The sequence below is a fragment of the Coptis chinensis genome, chromosome 7 (assembly GCF_015680905.1).
Source record: "Coptis chinensis isolate HL-2020 chromosome 7, ASM1568090v1, whole genome shotgun sequence".
NCBI lineage: Eukaryota > Viridiplantae > Streptophyta > Magnoliopsida > Ranunculales > Ranunculaceae > Coptis > Coptis chinensis.
This window is the reverse complement of record NC_141462.1, coordinates 64,760,072-64,776,272: the sequence shown is the minus strand read 5'-3', so window position 1 is coordinate 64,776,272 and position 16,201 is coordinate 64,760,072. Positions and strand designations below refer to the sequence as shown.

The window sequence follows — 16,201 nt, the reverse complement described above, 5'->3', positions numbered from 1 at the left end:
GATTTGAGTATTAGAATAAAATACTTAGTTTATATTTCAAGTTTTAATTTCTAATTCAATATTAAATTCATAGATTTAGTTTGTCTTGAATTTATAATTAGTTATTCATAATCTTAGTTCTATATTAGTTTTAATTTCAGTTTTAATTTATTTTGAATATTATCTTATTATGCAATCAGATTTATAAGTAAAATCACTTATTCAATCATGACTTGTTCTTATTGCTCTTGTTTTAGAAATGATAGTATAATGATATTAGGCTAATCCCCCAATTAGAGGGAGTGATTATGAAACATAATGAGGAATAGATTGCTTAGTAGAATTATTTTATGTGTATGTATTTCAATGAGTTTAGTTTATTGTATGACTTCCAAAATAAGCATATGATAAATTAAATTAGGGATTGTTGTAATTAAGTCGAGAGACTTGGTTGTTATAATCTTACATGCTAGTAATAATGACTATAGAGATGTAAGTTGTTGATAGGGATGATAAAGGTTGAGGCTTTAGGTTGAATCCTTGCGTGAAAACCTAAATATGATCTCTTTTCAATGAATAATTCGATTCTTACATGAAACTAGTTATTAGGTGGATTGATTACTCTTCTCTATAACTTTCTCTTTCATCAAAACCCTATTTTTATTAGTTTAGTTAATTTAGATTTATTTGAATCCATAGTATAATCGTAGAATAAAAATTTCACATCACACATTTCTCTCACCATTGTTTTTTTGTGTTTGATTAGTTGAATTCTATTTATGTCTTGATAGTTTATGAGTGGAACGAATCCTAACTCTCTATATTGCATAATAAATTGATAGTAGGAATATTGATTTAAACTGTTTATGTGATTGTTTTTTTGTGTTTACGCATAGATAGTTAGTTTGCGTAAATTTGTCATATATCAAATGGCACCGCTGCCGGGAGTTTATGTGATTGATTATTTGTGTTTACGCATAGATAGTTAGTTTATATAAATTTGTTTTTATCAAATGGTGTCGCTGCCATCTTAAACTCTTTCAAGACAAGAATTCAATTGCTTGAATCCAAGGGGCAATTTCCATTCTATCCCACCCACCCTTGTTTGGTTATAACCGTGATTTTCTGGTTCAGAAACAAAAAAAAATTCCCAGGAAAAGCCTAAGCGCGCCCCGCGCCCATCCAAGGCTAAGTTAGAGCGTACCTAACGCTGAAGTGCCTGGAACTCGAGTTGAACCTGGCGTGACCTGCCTCCTATCAAGGCAAATTTCAAGAGCACCCCGTGCTGAAGTGCTTGGAACTCGAGTTAGACCTGAGCGCGACCCGCACCCTACCAAGGCCATTTCTAAGAGCGACCCGCACCCTCTTATTGAGCATCCCAATTTTCACAGGTTAGTCCAAATTTCCATTTCTTCAAGTTATTCAGTGTTTTTAACTTGTTAAATACACTAAACTCGCGTATACAAGACGCTATTCATAAGCGTAGCAAGGAGGCATTCAGGTACTCCTTCTTTCACTCCTCGTTTCTTCTGTCAGAAGAGTTTAATTCTAGTATAATCAGGCTTGTTTTTTGTAGACATAAATACCACACTCCTATCTAGAATTTCACACACTACACCTGCATTAATGGCTAAAGAACAAGAGACTCCTCTCTCTGATTTTTATAAAGCCCTAAACGATGGCCCTAAGTCGTGCATCGTTCTTGTAGACTTAGTGGGGGATTTTCAAATTCCCCCGAATATATTTAACTTGTTACTGGTTTTCCATGGTTTAGACCACGAGAAGTCTTACCAGCATATGCATAGGATAGAACAAGTTCTCACTACATTCCATCAACCTAGCGTAAGTCCAGATCAAGTTAAACTTAGGGTGTTTCCATTCACCCTAGCCGGCAAGGCGGCGTCTTGGTTAACTGCCCAAACGCCAAACTCTGTGGACTCATGGGCTACTCTTGTTCAATTGTTCATGGAACAGTTTTACATACCCCTAAAGACAGATGAAATTCTTCAAAAGATTAATTTCTTCCGCCAGAATCCTCATGAATCCTTTTCAGAAGCCTGGAATCGTTTCATTGATCTTCTCATTGAATGCCCGCATCGTAATCTTGCGAAAGACACGCTTGTTTGTGCCTTCTTCAAAGGGCTTTTACATCGTCATAACGAGGTTCTAGATATCATGACTGGGGGTAGTTTTCTTAGTAAAGGAGCCTTGGAAGCTTATAAATTCTTAGAAGATCAATCTAAGAGAAACAACAATTGGGGAGGTAACGAATCTTCCCGCTCCACTCCTTCTTCTTTTGAGGTTAAAAATGATCCCGAGCTTAAAGCTATTGTCGATGCCCTCACTAAAAACTTAGATGCCCTCTTTGTTAAACAACAACCCACTCCTGTCATGAACATTAAATCTACTCGTTGTAATGTCTGTTTTAGTCTTGGCATTCCGACTTGTATTGTCCTCTTGTCTATGCACAACTACCACCACAACCATCACACTTCAACCAGTTAACTCAACATCAAGGACAAGGGAACTTAGGTAACCAGAATAGAGGTTTAGTGCCTATGACCCAAAACTATCAACATCAAGACATGAACGCTCAACAAGCCTTAATTCCAATTCAACCATCTACAGAAGTAGTAGTATTGACCTTGTTGGGAAAACAAAATAAAATTATGCAACAAAACTCCAACTTGATGAAAGATCATCATGATCAAAACTCTAATATGATGAAACAAACAATGCAAATGATGCAGTCTTTGTGCCAAAAGGTTATTGACATGTCTCCTAACCAAATTAATAACCAAACAGGCGTGTTTCCAGGTCAAGCAGTGCCTAATCCTAAGTCAACAAACACCGCCTTCGAAATAAAATGTATTCAATGTAATGGTAATATAACCCAGGGGACCTACAGGCAGTCACAACCTTTCGTTCAGGGCGAGTAGTTGATAACCAAGTGACTATGCCTAAAGATCACCCGCAAACTAAAAATGATACCATACCAAATACTATAATAGAAACTGAAGACCCTACAACTATAGAAGTACCAGTTAAACCACAACTAAAAGGGAAAACATTACAAAACCCAATAATAGAAATTGAAGACCCTACACCTGTAGAGGTTCCAATATGGACACCTAGATGGAAAATGGCTAAAGATAAAGCATAAACTAATAATACTTTTGAACCTTATGCTAAATATAGAGATAAACCACCTTATCCCTAGAGACTAATTGTGTCTAAAAAAGACGAGAATTTTGATGAGATTAGGAAAGTGTTTAAAAATCTGACTATAAACCTACATTTTCTAGATGCTATAAAAAGTCTACCTGGACACGCTAAGTTTCTAAAAGAGTTGTGCACCAAGAAGAGGAAAACCAACATACCCCACGAAGCTTTCTTAACTGAATAATATCGCTCTTTATCTGAACATAACGGAATTGTTAAGTACAAGGACCTTGGTCGTCCTACTATACAATGCACCTTAGCTGATACCTTCATAACAATTGCTTTATTAGACCTAGGGGCGAGTGTTAACTTACTCCCTTTTTATTTATATAAACAACTAGGTCTAACAAAACTTCAACCAACCAAAATGACTTTGCAGTTAGCCGATCTTTCTATTAAGTATCCCAAAGGCGTAGTTGAAAATATTTTTGTTAAAGTTCAGGATTTTTACTACCCAATTGACTTCGTTATTCTTGACACAGAAACTGCTCATGATTCTATTCCCATCATCTTAGGGCGTCCTTTCTTGGCAGCCGCCAATGCCCAAATGAATTGCAAGGATGGCTCAATGACTCTTTCTTTTGGAAACTTTTTGTGGAGGTTAACATGTTTAGACTCAAGCAGGGACAACTAGGTTTGCCTATAGAAGGAGAAGTTAAGTCTATTGAGAGTTTTGTATATCACATTACTACTTCTGACAATCTTGTCCCCACACTAGTAGATACCCGTCTTATGGAAGAAGACAAAGATCACAATTTTGACTCCTTGTACATAACTGAACTAGTGAAATAATTTTCCACCCTATCTTCCGACACTACAAGAGATGGAGTAAACCTCACAATAGACGAGATAGATGAATTCCTCAAAGATGGAGATGAATACCATAATTATATACATGCGAACAACCTAGATGAGGAATTCGACGAGTTTCTAAGAGCCTGTGATGATCCACCCTCTCAAGAACTACCTAAAGTTCCACCTGATACCTTCATTTTTAGATGTGTGCTAATACCAACCCATGCCACCAATAAGTTTTATGCTAAAACCACGCACTCATTTTTTCCATTCCTTCAATCTAAAACTTATCCATACCCTACATATCTTCCACAACCATCTATTTTCTCATGATCATTCACTTGGACACCTTTTCATTCAAAGAAAAAGAAGAAACTTTATGCTCGATTAAGTTCTAGATCCATCAGAATTCACTCACATTCTACTAAGCCATGCCATAGGAAATCTTGGTGCTTAATTCTGTTTGATGGTGCATTCTGTGTTAACTATTTATGGAAAGATCCACAATTATTTAGAATATTGATATATGGGAAACTGCATGTTAATACATATATATCACATTAAGTCTAGGAAATCTGACTTTAAAAGACCCAAGTTTTGGTACAATACCAACTTTTTGGAGTATAGGCCAAACAAAAATTTTCAAACTTAAAAAGAGTTTTCCAATTTTGTTTGGGGGTGGCATATTTTGGTATTTTATTTCAAATCTTTTTGCCACCCTTTGCCTGTCATGTGTACTCCAGTAGAGTTTGTGTTAGTTAGTACGTAACAGTTTAATTGTGCTTCATGTTATCACATCATCTTTACAATATTTCTGTTATAGGTACTGCCAATTTTTGTCACGTTTCTATGGTAAAATCTTTCCTTATCTCTATACACTTTGAGGACAAAGCGTTCGATTGTTTGGGGGTGGGATAGAAACATTTGCAAAAATTAGGCACTTTTAGGATGTAAATTACACACTTTTCTTTATAAAAATTTAAAAATCATAAATATTGTTTATACTAGGCACTTAGTGATAATAGTATTGTTCCCTTCTCCATGATGATATTAGTCTAGAAATTTCATGTAGTACTTGAATGAGGATTTAATTTTTGGAACATAGATTAATACGTAGGTAATAGTTATTGCATCTTTTCACGAACATCTTGCATGAGCATCTTTGATTATACTTGGCAGTATTTTTCTAAGACCTAGGTTAGAGTACTTAATGAATATCCTGTAAGCTTCTAGCCTAAAAGCCTCATAAGAGTGAAATATCTGAGTGATGACACAAGGGAGAAGTAAATTCCGAGTAGAGAAATCACACATCCACTTGCTTGATCATCATACCATATCCTAAGCGAGAATTTAGGCCTCTTTGGATCGATATAGCTATAAATTCACATTTATATGAAATTTATTATCCGTTAGTTGCCCCACTAAGCCTCTCATTAGCCTTTTCACAAACCACAAATCCTTCACCCAATAAAACAAAAAAAAAAAAAAAAAAAAAAAAAAGCCTACCTATATGGATAAGTATGAGAAATAGGATGAATGAAGAAAAGAGAAGAGAAAAACCTATGTAAACAAAAATTAGTTAGTTGCTTCAGAAAAGAACAAGAAAAGAAGTTTCCATCCAAAAAAAAGAAAATAGAATAAAAATAAAATAAAAACTCCAAAAATAGAATAAAAGGAGTCAAAAAGCCAAAATAAAAAGGCTAAGGATGGAAACAAAGTGTAGAAGCAAAATAACAAGGTTTTCTCTAGTTACATAATATGAAGACCCTATTTTCTCAGACTTGTCTTTTTGAATATCCATTTTCTTCATTCTTTAACCAATACCTACACCCCGTATCACTTAATAAAGACTTCTAGCTCAATTAGGAATAAGTTGGTGTGATAGTAAGTGTTAGATGTGTTTGATCGACCTCGGCTTCCTTGGATTGTCATTGAGATTGTGAGGAAACATGTGCCCACTGCACACTGGAGTTAGCAAACTTGAGTGGAAAAATTAGAGTGTTATGTATTTTGACACATTCCTTGTGAGAACCTACTTAGGCACGCTACCCAAAAGTTTCAGAAACGGACCTGCCATTGCATTTCATATCATAGTTCATTATATAGTTGTTTGTCTTAAGATGATTTGATTATTATTCATATATTAGTTTAGGTTTCGACTTGATTATTCTGTATTCATTCCTAATGAAATGTATAGATAATTAAGATATAAATAAGGAAATAATAGTTTTATTTCTTAGTCGTTGTAGTATAGATGAAGTTTGTGAGTACCTTTACTGGAAAACTCTCACGAGGCTAAAACTCGTCTACTAGGGAATTCCTAGTGGTTTAAGGTCTTGTTGCATATGGTTAATGCAATAGCACTCGGCGAAACGAGATTAGTTAGAACTCCATTTTTGGTCACTTATTGTAATTTCTCATATCTACTTGAGGACAAGCAAAATGCTGTTTGTGGGTGGTTTGATAAGAGCCCAAAACTGTAGTTTTAACCCCTTAACAATATTACTTTTAAACCAATTATGTGATTAATAAGTAAGAGCTAGTACTGTTATCGTGTTCTTATGTATTTCAAGCATTGGAGTCAAATATGTGCAGAAATGCATTCCTTTTGCGAGATAAAGAAGCAAAGGTTGGTTGCTAAGAAGTTCTATGATTAAAGGCCAATATTCAAGGAGAAAAAGCCTTTTTAAAGCCCGGTCAAAGCTGAAAAGTCAAAGTTAACGCAGGCAGAAATAGCGCACAAAAGTCAACTGAACTTCCGAAGGCCGTATCTTTGGACTCAAACCTCGGAATTGGGCCTACCTTACGGTAAAACGACTAGCTCAGAAAGGGTTTTCTAAAGGACCAAGCCTTGAGCCAATCAAAGGAGCAGAAGTGGACGAAAAAGGCTATTGAACTCATTTCCAACTAAAAAGCCCTTTGTGGACTGAAGTACAGAGGTTTTAGGCTCGATTTTTCGACCGAAAACATGGCTCTAAGCCCATGCACGAAATTGTGGATCTTATCTATTCTATATCAAGAGACAAAAGCTTTGCTCTGAAGTTACCTAGTTCTAGATCAGAAAATTAGTTTTAAAAAACTTAGTTTTTTTAACTTAGTTTATTAGTTTTTAGTTAGTTTTTAATTAGTGAATGATGAAAAATACTTAGTTTTATTGCATTAAATTAGTTTTTATAGATTAATCTAATTAGTTGTTAGAACAAGATTTGAGTTTTAGAATAAAATACTTAGTTTATATTTCAAGTTTTAATTTCTAATTCAATATTGAATTCATAGATTTAGTTTGTCTTAAATTTATAATTAGTTATTCATAATCTTAGTTCTACATTAGTTTTAATTCATTTTGAATATTATCTTATTGTTCAATTAGATTTATAAGTAAATTCACTTATTCAATCATGACTTGTTCTTGTTGCTTTTGTTTTAGAAATGATAGTATAATGATATTTGGCTAATCCCCCCATTAGAGGGAGTGATTATGAAACCTAATGAGGAATAGATTGCTTAGTAGAATTATTTCATGTGTATGTATTTCAATAAGTTTAGTTTATTGTATGACTTCCAAAATAAGCATATGATAAATTAAACTAGGGATTGTTGTAATTAAGTCGAGAGACTTGGTTGTTATATTCTTACATGCTAGTAATAATGACTATAGAGATGTAAGTTGTTGATAGGGATGATAAAGGTTGAGGCTTTAGGTTGAATCGTTGCGTGAAAACCTAAATATGATCTCTTTTCAATAAATAATTCGATTCTTGCATGGAATGAGTTATTAGGTGGATTGATTACTCTTCTCTATAACTTTCTCTTCCATCCAAACCCTATTTTTATTAGTTTAGTTAATTTAGATTTATTTGAATCCATAGTATAATCGTAAAATAAAAATTTCACATCACACATTACTCTCACCATTGTTTCTTTGTGTTTGATTAGTTGAATTCTATTTATGTCTTGATTTTTTATGAGTGGAAAGAATCCTGACTCTCTATATTGCATAATGAATTGAGAGTAGGAATATTGATTTAAGCACTTATTTAGTTAATTGATTATTTGTGTTTACACATAGATAGTTAGTTAACTTAAATTTGTTCTTTATCAGCGGTCTATTATCGACCTGAGATAAAACGGCCAGAAGAGACACCAGGAAAGCCATACTGCACTTTCCACAAAGCAAAGTGTCATGAGACCAATGAATGTCGCGGGCTCAAGCACTACCTCCAAGACCTCATTGAGGCAGGCCATATCAAGCATTACACTGATATATCTGATGGAGACCTATGCCACAAGCTCATGGCTCGCAGAGAACGAAGCTGAACTCTACTTCGTAGTAACCACCGCTGATCGTTCCCGAGCTCGAGGACGCCGGTGGACCGATCTTGCCATGAGCGTCGCCAGCACTCCTCTGACAGAGATAACAACAAAATGATCAACATGATCACTTTCCAAGACGACTCCGTCAGGTCCGTCCATAAGGGAGAAAAGGAGACTGGTAGGCACCCTCTAAGAAGTCTACCAGTTCTACTGCGCCCCGCGCCCCAATAATAATAACCGCCCACAAAGACGGGGAGACATCACCTTCATTGAAGCCGACCTCAACAAGGTGTGTCTCCCACACAATGACGCCCTGGTGGTCCATGTCAAGATTAGTGACTGGACTGTCAAGCGCGTCTTGATCGACTCAGGCAGTTTGTGCGACATCCTCTTCAATCGAACTCTGAAGGAGATTAACATGCCCAAGTCAGTCATAATCGATGCAATAGCCCCCCTCTATGGCTTCAACGGATTACAAGACGACGCAATAGGAGACATCATTTTACCTGTCTCAGTTGGGTCACACAAAGACAAGGTCAGCATCAACACGCGCTTCAGCGTTCTGGATGTTAACTCCTCCTATACTACTATTTTATGACGATGTTGGATCCACAAGATGCAATCTATTCCATCAACACTCCATTAAGTTTTACGCTTCCTTGGTCCCATAGGCATGATGGAGCTCATGAGCAACCAGCTCAATACCCACAACTACAACCAGATCCTCTCAGTCAACAAGCCCGCTGGGGCTTCACTCAAAAACCAAGGAGAGATCGCTAAAACCAAGCTAGCTGAAGACTTCATCTCTGAGGTCAAGACCCTAACCAAGGCCCCTCGAAGCGAGCTGACAAAGGAGAACACTGGGGGCTCGGTCCAAAATGCCCATCCAAAAGTACAGACCCCAGAGGTCGCTCAAACCTTTCCAGTCAAAGAGACACCGCAGAGACTAAGACCCCAGAGGTCACTCAGCCCACTGAGATGCTGCTCAAACCGAGCTGAAAGAAAAGGTCAACCTAGGAACTGAGGATGACCCCAAGTTCGTTTATATAGGAGCTAACCTTAATCCTACTCTCAAGGCACAACTTGTAAGCTTTTTATCATTAAATAATATGTTTTTGCTTGGTTGTACATCGATGTGCTTAAAATTGACCCCAATATTGCATGCCATAAATTAAATGTTAACCCAAATGCTAAATTAGTTCGCTAGCGACCTCAAAAGTTATCCCTTAGGTTCCAAAAAGCAATCAATGAAGAAGTAAAAAATCTCAAAAAGGTTGGCTTCATTAGGAAGGTCGATTACCCCGAATGGGTCGCTAACATCGTAGTAGTCCAAAAAATGAATGGCACAGTTCGTCTTTGCGTGGACTTTACCAACCTAAATCTAGAAACTCCTAAGGATAGCTTCCCCTTATCAAGAATTGACCGACTTGTGGACCAGACCTGTGGCCATGAGCTCTTGTCATTCATGGATGCCTACAGTGGCTACAACCATATTCCATTAGCAGAAGAAGACCAAGAGAAAACCTCATTCATAACAGAGCTGGAGATCAGTTAGATTATCTGACTCAAGAGTTCTCTAGACTTCGGCGAACTCACATGAAACTTAACCCTGAGAAATGCCTCTTTGGAGCGTCTAGGAAATTTCTGGGTTATCAGGTCTCACAATGTGGAAAAGAAACAAACCCAGATCAGATTCGAGCATTCTTGGATATGCCTGACCCAAAAACAAAGAAGCCAATACAGAAGTTGTAAGGAATGGTAGTAGATCTAAACTGATTCATATCGAGAGCATCAGACAAATGCCGACCATTCCTACAAATTCTAAAGAAGGGCGAACAGTTCTCATGGAACGACCAATGCCACTAAGCGTTCTCTACTCTCAAGGACTATTTGACAACAACACTTGTGCTGGCAAAACCGATTGATGGTGAAATGCTGGGGCTGTACTTAGCTATGTTTGACTTCGCTATCAATTCAGTTCTCTTCAAAGAGGAACATAACGTAGAGAAACTGATCTATTTCACAAGTAAGACTTTGTTGCCAGCTGAGAAGAACTATGATAAGTGCTCAAAAAGTGCAATTTAACCCTCGATTATGCCTCTTGTTTAGCTATCTTAGTGGACTAATAGTGTTTGTAAGTTATGTTTTATGATTCTACAGGTGAAAGAGAGAGTTTTGTGGAATATTAGAGAAAAATGGGTAAAACGGAGCAATTCAGAGCATTAAGGATCACATGGGCAGCCCGTGGACAATCATAGAGAAGGCCAAGGAATTGAAGCTATTAAAGATGTGACTTGGACCTATTTTAAAGCCTATTTGGAAGCCTAAGGCAAAATGATTCGTTGCTTGGACCAAAGCCCGCAAAAGAGGATAGAAGGATAGAGCAAAAGAGAGAAAATAGACTTCCGCGTCTAGGACGCATGTATCATGCGTCCAGATGCAATGCTCGCGTCTGAGACACAAGGATCGTGGGTCTAGACGCATGAAACGACAATGTAGCCACTTCCTTCTCAGTTTTGGAGACAAAGTTAGACCCTGAAAGAAGTTGATTTGTATTAGGAAACAAATGGCGGTTTGGAATGCTTCTAGAACTCATTGTAACCCCTATAAATAGAGGACCTAAGTGCCTCATGTAATTTTCCAATTCATTTATACTCTGGTCTCTAGAACTTGAGGCAGAGAGAGATTAATAATAAAAGATTCGGTTTTAACTAGTCGAGTCTTAATAAATTAGTCTTTCTAGTCTTATGTTCTTCGACTCTTCTTCTTCTCGTTCTTCGTGTTCTTCCTTCTTTATGGAAGGCTAATCTTCTCTTTCAAGGGAGAAGATGAAGCCAGTGCTTAGGGTTCATTGATTCTTCTGATTCATGGTATTCTCCAATCAGGTTAGTTCTTTATGTTTTTAGTTATTAGTTCCATTTCTCAGACCAGGGAATGGAGATATAGATTATGGTTTTTATTTATTGCAATAGAATATCATGCTAGTTTAGGATTTTATTTATTGCAATTGAATATTTGCTAGTGACATACTTTTATTTATTGCAATTGAATATAATGCTAGAATAGGGTTTTATTTATTATAATTGAATATTATACTATTATTCTCTACTTTTCTTCTAGTTGTGTAGTGTTTTAGAGTAAGGAAAGTATTCCTTGTGTTTGCCTTAGATGGTGATTCATTGAATAGCTGCCTAAGCTCACATAAAAGGAAAGAAGATACTAGTAACATGGACATAGGAACAACCTTAAGTAGAGTTAATCGTTAACGATGTTTCGTCCAAGAGGGCATCGACACTCGCTCGATTGCCTAATTGTAGTCTACTTGTGAGAACAACCATGAAGCAAAAGGTCATTGAATCAAAAGTATTGGTGGATTCTAATCTCTTGAATTTCCTCTTCTATAAATTCCCAATAGTTTAGTTAGTTTAGTTTAGTTTAGTTTAGCATTAGAATCTACAACATCTATAATAATAGTTTTTAATCCCTCAAACCCCCTTTCCAGTCCTGTCCTTTATATAAACATACACTTAAAAGTGGAATGATACCCTACTCATCATTTACTTATTGAGGGATAATTAGGTTTTGATACGCTTCTATTTGTTCAACGACCATCATCTATCTATATCATCCATATCAACCGACACACAAAAGGAGCGCGTGTCAAACTACTCCCACATTGAAAAGGCAGTACTGGCACTACTTTTTCAGCAAGAAAGTTCAAGCCCTACTTCCAAGCACACCCAATCAAAATACTCACCGACCTGCCACTAAAGAAGATACTTCTTAATGCCAACAAGATGACTTGCATGGCAGTATGGATAGAAGAGCTCGGCGAACACCACATTGAGTTCACCCTAAGAACCTCTCAGAAGGGTCAGGTCGTTACTGATTTCTTAACAGATTGCCTAGTTGACGACCTGAACTGAGAACCCATGGTCGACATCCCGACCTCAAAGCAACATGATGCGTCGGTATGGTCGTTCTTCATAGATGGAGCCAGCAATCCAGGAGGTAACGGAGTCGGAGTAGTCCTAGTGTCACCAGATGGCTCTATGGTGGAAACGTCAGTGAGCATCGATTTTGCAACCTCCAATAATGAAGGGAGTACGAAGCCCTGATCATGGGACTTCGTATGGCATTAGAACTCAATATCCAGAAGCTCAAGGTCTTTAGCGATTCATAACTGGTCTTTCGCCAGGTCGCCCATTAGTATACCACCAATGAAAGTAACCTTTCTAAGTACCTTCAAGTTGTAAGTCAATTACTACCTTCTTTCAAGAAAGTCATAGTACACCATTTCCTATAGGAAGAGAATCACCACGCTGACAGCTTGGTGTACCTCGCGACCCAAACACCAAATTGTGACCCTAGGAAACTACTCATCGAGGTACTCGGTCGACTTGCTTACCAAAACGAGCACGTCCTAGAAGTCACCGACTTATGCCCACTCTCTGACACTCAGATGGGTCAAACATGGATGCAACCTATCATAGATTATATTCAGCTCGGCAAACCACCAGCAGATCGCACCAAAACCAGACAGATTCAATATTAGTCAGGTCTCTATTGCCTAGTAAATGAAAAACTTTTCATAAAATCTACCGGTGGACCCCATTTGAGGTGCATAAGCCCAAAATAGGGTCAGATGATTTTCGTCAGAAATCCATGAGGGGGAATGTGGAAACAACGCAGGAGGTCGCTCTTTGGCTCACTAAGCGATCTCACAAGGCTACTTCTGGCCAAGAATTTAGATTGATGCAAAAAAGTATGTACTCAAATGCATCAAGTGCCAAACATTTAGCCACAATATCATCCAGCCATCTCAAGAACTCATCAACACTGCCAGCCCTTGGCCATTTCACATGTGAGGCTTGGACATCATGGGTCCATTTATCCTACAGAAAAGCACTGGCTTTCGGTTCATTCTAGCTGCAACAGACTACTTCACCAAATGGGTGGAAGCAATTCCCTTGGCTCATATCAAAGAATCTAATGTTAGAAGCTTCATTTGGACTAACATCATTACCAGATTTGGCCTCCCCCACACATTGGTGATGGATAATGGCTCTTTAATCAAGGGAAAAACAGTCAAAGAATTCTTGGCCAAGTGGAAGATCGTTCATGCGTTCTCCATTCCCCAGTACGCCCAGAGCAATGGTCAAGTAGAAGCTAGTAATAAAGCAATTTTGGAGAACTTGAAAAAGAAGATCGAAAAGAACAAAAGCCAGTGGCCAATGTAGCTAGAAAATATTCTCTGGGCTCATAGAACGACAGCTCATTCTAGTACAGGTGAGTCACCATTCTCACTATGCTACGATACTGAGGCCATCATCCTTATTGAACTGACTATTACAATGACTCGATATAAGATCGTTGAATCTGGTTAGAACGATTCCATTCTTGCACAAGAGGTCGACTTACTTGAAGAACGACGCGACCTAGTAACCATTCAAATGGCATCCTACCACAAAACTCTGAGGAAGACAAACAACAAGCGAGTTAACCCTCGCAGTTTCTAACCAGGCGACCTAGTCTTGAAAAAGATGAAGGATGACTCGAAACTGGCCCCAACATGGGAAGGCCCTTACATAGTGGAGCGAGTCGTTGGCAACGGAGCATATTGGATAAAAACCCAAGATGGATAGGCACTTCCAAGTCCTTGGAATACTTTCTTGTTAAAGAAATTTTATCAATAAACGAGTCCATTTTCATGAGTTCTTACTCTTAGCAGTATATGTATATCTTTTATTTTGCATCTCTCAATGTTATCAAGTACACGCATAGCTCGCTCTTGAAGAGCACAACGCTCACTTGAACTAAAATGCTCTACAGGGCTTAAATGTTCTCCACATCAAAACACTCACTCGAGCTCAAGGCTACATAGCTTACAGGCTACTTAGACTTAACACTACTCATTAGTTGGAGACCTTTACTTCTAGGGTCAACTAAGTGCAAAACGCTCTCTAATAGCAAAACAATCAAACGAACTTAAACGCTCTACAAAGCTCAAACGTTCTAAATGACCAAACACTCACACGAGCTCAGGGCTACATAGCTCACACACCTCTCACTAGTTTAAAACCTACATTTCTAGGATTAAATTAGTGCAGAATGCTCTCTAAGAGCAACATGCTTACTTAAGCTACAACGCTCACTCGAGCTCAAGGGCTTCATAGCTCCAATACTTCTCACTAGTTGAATACATAGAACTCTAGGATCAACTTAGTGCAAAATGTTCCCTAGAATAGTAAAATCGCTCTCCTAAGCATTTCGCTCAATCGAGTTCAAACATTTCATAGCATCCTATGTCTTCCTAGACAATGGGATATATATTTAAAGGTTAAATTCCTACGAAGATGTCAAAACAATATGCAACAAGCATTCAGATGAAAGTAAACATCATGCATTCCATAACGTGCAAAACAAACGAACTGCGCGTAAACACACTCAAGAAACTAGTTCTTCAAAATAGCCGAACAACCACTTATGTTGACACCAGTTCGCTATGTTATCAATAACACGAACTGCCCAGGTTTCCCCAGGGTATCAGCTCTTAATTTATCTGGGCCACGCCCCAACCATTTCAAAAGTGAACTGCCAAGGCAAGCCCAGGAAACCAGTTCTATTGTTTTGCAACCATTTACAAATCTAAAATTAGAGAGGGATGTTCAAAACCTCACAACTTGCACAAACAAAGAAGAAATCTAGAAGCAATGGTCAAGCACCAGGAGTAACATGCTTATCATCAGCAGGCACGCCAGCTCGCTCAGCAAGAACAGTACTGGTAGACAGAGCATTACTAGCATCTCTAGGTACGACAAGCACACTTGTACCTAGAGCCCCACGTTTACACTATTCTTTCAATTCAAAGTACGTCTCCTCCAGCAACACATAATCTTGGCACAGTCGGTCATAAGCCTGCTGAGCCTTTCATGCAATCGACTTGCGTGCCTGGCATACTCAGTTACTGCACCCAGTTTTTCCTGCAAGTCAACCATCGAACTAACCATCAACGACCTCTCAGCTACAGTGTCCTGATGCATTTTCCTCAAATCCCCTAGTTCCTTTTTGTTAGCCTCTCGAGCGAGCTGCAAGCTCAACAGTTCCTTCTTTACCTTGCCCACATCGTTTTCCTCAGATTCCATAAATTGGGGTGTGTGCTTTAATTTCTGATACCCAGCAAGAAACTACGAATAGAAACATCAATGTTACTTTCACCAATAAGAAGAAAGGAACCAGAGAAGAATAAAAGCTTACCAAACAGCAAGCCATATCCATGGTCTCCAAAGTCTTGTCCAAATTTTGGTCTTCCAGCATCTCCTTATCACCTTCCAAAAGACAATTAGCTATGGGTGCCGACCTGAAGATGCAGTCAGATTGTTTCACTGCACGTTTTTTCCCCATTTTCCTAGTATAGACGAAGTCGCTTCCCATGTCGCCACCCCACCTCCAAAACAAAGCAGCCCCATAATTTTCTCCAGCAATAGCTTTTCCCTTGCCCACCACACCATGATTGTGAGCGCTCAGGTTGACCCCACCCTTAGAACTCGGGCACCTGAACACCACACCCCCAATTCAGCTGGCGCAAACCAGAGTTAGAGCGACCCACAGTTTTGGACCGCTTAGTGGGCCTCAAGTCAGAAGCGACAGCCTCCCGCTTACCCAGATCATCCCTACGATGTAGCAAGAACTCGATCTCATCCAAAATGAGGGGAGAGCCCTCCCTCACCCTACCGGTTGGAGACACCAAAATTCCATTGTCATTACCATTTAGCCTAGCCATCCTACACTCCATTAACAATGCAACATTCAACAAAAGAAGTATACAAAACTTACATATCAGAAAAGAAGTGAAAGGAAAAGAAGTTGAAAACTAACCTGAAGCTCTCTA

At 38.3% G+C, this 16,201-nt stretch overlaps 1 non-coding gene across 1 annotated transcript; it reads right to left on the bottom strand.

Annotated features, from left to right (window-relative positions):
• Positions 1-1,978: 1,978 nt before the first annotated feature.
• LOC147488408 (small nucleolar RNA R71) lies at positions 1,979-2,084 on the bottom strand. Its single transcript, XR_015203383.1, has one exon. It is a non-coding gene; the product is annotated as a small nucleolar RNA R71 (small nucleolar RNA).
• Between the last annotated feature and the right edge of the window lie 14,117 nt (positions 2,085-16,201).